A 4,238-nucleotide genomic window follows, 5' to 3' on the forward strand; every position below is an offset into this window, starting at 1 on the left:
AGTTTCACCAGCCTTTTATCAACTTGATCCATTGAAACATTCATCAAGTAGTATAGATCATCTTTCCTTTCACCCAGTCCTATCATCTTCTGTGTTTTCAAGTCCTGAATCAAACAGAACAAAGTATAGAAAATAACTATACATTGACTGTCTCTTGTTAGTTTTGACACAGATAGGAGATTTAGCTTAAAGGAAGGTACTACAAGTACTTCTTTTAACATCATGTGATTCTTTAATTTCACTTGTCCAATATGAGAAATAACAGAAGTATTACCATTTGGTAATCTTATATATGGTTTAACAACTAATGACTTTAGATCACTTAGGCCATTAACATCTGAAGTCATGTGATCTGTTGCCCCTGTATCAAGAATCCATTGATTAACAGAATTATGTTTAGAAAGAATACCTGCAGCAAAATGATTATCAAGCTCATCATCAAACTTAGCAACTTGACCATTAGTATCATTTTGTGCCATATTAGGTAAACATTTCAACAACTGCTCAAATTATTCAGTAGTGAACACAACATTATTTCCTTGAACAGTGGCTGCAGTCTTCTTGACAGCATTATAGTTCACACTATTCTTGACTTGAGTAGGTTTGACTTGAGTTGACCTTTTAGCATTCAATCTCCCCTTGTAATGCCAAAGAGGATAGCCAATGTTCTCCCAACAGTTGTCTGGTGAATGCCACTTATGACCACAAAAGGTACATTTATCATCACTAGTGGCTGATTTGCTATACAAATCAGTCATCTCTTGATTTTGAACAGATGTGAACATCTCTCTTTGAGACTCTTCTTGCTGCAACATTGAACAAGCCACCTCAACACTAGGTAATGGACTCATTAGCAACATCTGACTCCTCAAAGCAGAAAATTGTTAATCTAAACCATTAAGAACCTGAAATAGTTGTTCTTCTTCCTTCTGCTTTGTTAAAGCATTCAGAAAAGTAGTAATCTCAGGAGTAACATTAGTAACCCTAGGCAGTTCACTCATCGAGTCAATTTCTTCCCAAATACACTTCATTTTGGTATAATGCTCACTAACAGAAATGCCATTTTGATTACAAGAATATGTATCTTTATGTAGTTTATATTTTCTGGAACCATTACTTAAAGCAAACCTTTTCTCCAATTTCTTCTAGATATTAGATGCAGTATCAACAAACATGATAGATTTCACTATGGATTCAGAAACAGAGCTCATGATCCAGCTGATCACCATATTGTTGCAGGTATCCCAAAGTTCAGTCTGATTAGGATCATTACCTGGACGAATTACAGATCCGGTGACAAACCCTAGCTTTCTCTTTGTGGAAAGAGCAATTTCCATTGATCTACGCCATGATCGATAGTTTTGAGCTCCAGATAGCTTCTCTTGAATCGAAAGTGAACCAGGTCCATCTGACGGATGCAAATACAACAGATTTTGAAAAAGTTGTTGTTGCTGCTGTGGATCCATTTGAACTTGATGTAAGCGGAAGCAAAGTTACTTGAAAAAGAAACAGAAAATCGCAATCGAAGATCATTAATCTTATAATCGCTCTGATACCATGAGAAGATTAACAAGATTTGTACAATTGCAATTGGATTCTCTTCAATTGAATTAATGATACAGACATACATCGACATATATACTAGCCATCTAACCTAACTGCCACTAACAAACCCTAACAACTTCTAACAGACCTGATTACAAAATTGACTAGAACAGGCCCTTACACTATAGCATAATTACAAGAATAGCCCCTGTATGTATAAACTTCTGAAAATGTGCTATAATAGTCCCTGTACATCATATTCATAAACTAAGCAGCTTCAATAGCTGCTGTAGAGGAGGTTTTGGATGGATCTTTTAGTTATGTGATCGAGTTGCTTTAAAATCCGGATGGGGATCCCTCTGGTTCGAAGATGCATGTGTTAATGTGCCAAGTTCTCCTTATTTTGCTTAAAAGTCACCGAATAGTGGGGCAAAACATTCTGGTTTATTCAAATCAACGTTGATAGATTTTAATTTTGTTAGGCGAAGTTAATCAACTCCAAGCTGGCCTCTAAACCCAAAAAGGTGAAGGGTCGCAAAGTTTATGGGGTCGAGTTAGTGAATTTTTACAATGATGGAGTGTAACTATTGGGGTTCGGTTTATGTTTTACTCCTCGGCTTCGTTTTCTGACGTTGAGATTGTTTGTTTTTAATTGTGTTTGACAGTTTGTAGTTTCTTTCCTGGGATCCTTGTTTTTGTTGGTTCATGCTTGTTTGAATCCTTGTGGTTTAGCTTTGTTAGTTTGTGTTGTAGGTTAGTTTTAGCCGTGATGTGTTAGTTTGTGTTGTTGGTTAGTTTTAGCCGTATTATGTTTTTCTTTGAAACGCAAGAAAGATTTTTTATAACCACTAGTATGTACAATGCCATAGACCACGACTGATTACACAACCGAAGACAACGCCTGTTACAATGCTAGATTTTATTCGAGTTATGTACAAAGATAACCAATCTAACAAAGTGCTTAGCCTATGCCATTCCAAATTTGAGGAAGGACATAGAAACTAGGATTGACAAGCCAGTGATTCCATTCAATCCCACTTTTCTTGAACCTTTTACTAATCCACTGAAAGCTTTTAACTTGAACCTCGTTGAAGATAACAATTTGATTCCAATTTGCGTTCTGGAATACTTTTTTATTTCTTCTTGGGTTAAGGCTACTCAAGGTTCATATATATTTTTTTTGTCCCGATGTACGCCATATACTACAAAAAATACTAATGTAGGCCACATACTTTCAAAAAATGTATTGATGTAAACAAAAGGTAACATGTTACCGGCTAAACAGGTCACCTTTTGTTTACATCGATACACCTTTTGAAAGTATGTGACCTACATTAGTATTTTTTTTAGTATATAGCTTACATTGGAACAAAAAAAGTATACTTTTTTTGAAGATCAATCTACAAAATCGATCAAGGATGATTCTCTTAACAAAATGACTTCAGATTAGTGAATCATAACATCAAATGAAGTTTCGCACATCATCAGAACTGATAATCAATAACAAGTTCATAGAGTTTGATCTCGAGTTCATCTTTCACCGAAAAACGTGCTCGATTTAAGCACCAGATCAATTTAAGAGGTTAAAGCGAAATGTAAAAATACAGATGTGATCAAAATCTCTTCATGAAACTATCTGTAAATTTACATTTACAGCTCTTAAATCGAAGAAATGAATCCGAATTTCGAAGTCAAAGTTTCGGGAAAAAAAAGTCAAACGAACAACCTTATTTATCAGGTCAACAAGTTAAGTTGGTTTACAATAACACTTTTTTTTTTAAGTTTATGGCCTATAATAGTATTTTTTTTTTTGTATATGGCCTACATCGGGACAAAAAAAGTATATAACCCTTGAGTAGCCTTAACCCTTTCTTCTTTTCCAAATCAAGTAACCACATACCCACATTATTCCCAACCAAATTGATTTTCCTTTTGTAGACATGCTCGAATCTGGAACTTTAGAAGCTAGATAATTAAATGATGTCAAATCTAAATCCATGTTCCAACATCGAGACATTTGTTTCCACAAATTGACAACTACTTTGCATTTAACCAAAATATGCTCGATCGACTCTAAATCATCATTGCATAGTGGGCATCTAAGTGAGTCTATTTCAAGTCCTTTTTATCAAGTTTTAACCAGACCGGTAACCTATAAAACAAAGACCTCCAAACAAATATATAAACCTTTTTCGGGACTACATTGTTGCGTAGAGCTATAACGATGGAAGGCCGAGTTGTGAGCCTAACTTGATCAATTAGTTTAGCCAAAATCTCAGTAACCAGGATTCCATCTTCAAATACTTTCCATTTCCAAGAGTCTATCAACTTGTTGCTTGTTCTAGTGTGTGACGACCCGAAAATTTCTGACCAAATTTAAACTTAATCTTTATATGTTTCCGACATGATAAGTAATGAATTATGACAAGTTTTAAAACTTTTGAAAATGAGTTTTTATATAACGGTTGACCACCCTGTTTGTCCGACGATTCACGAACGTCGTAACTTGTGATAATTATATAATTTTGTGTGTGTATATATATATATATATATATATATATATATATATATATATATATATATATATATATATATATATACACGGAAACATGCGAATAATATTTATATACGAAATGATAAAAATTTACTATTGAATGATGCAGTTTCAAATTAAAAAGTTTACGTATATAATC

This window comes from Rutidosis leptorrhynchoides, chromosome 3, assembly GCF_046630445.1.
Source record: "Rutidosis leptorrhynchoides isolate AG116_Rl617_1_P2 chromosome 3, CSIRO_AGI_Rlap_v1, whole genome shotgun sequence".
Classification (NCBI taxonomy): Eukaryota; Viridiplantae; Streptophyta; class Magnoliopsida; order Asterales; family Asteraceae; genus Rutidosis; species Rutidosis leptorrhynchoides.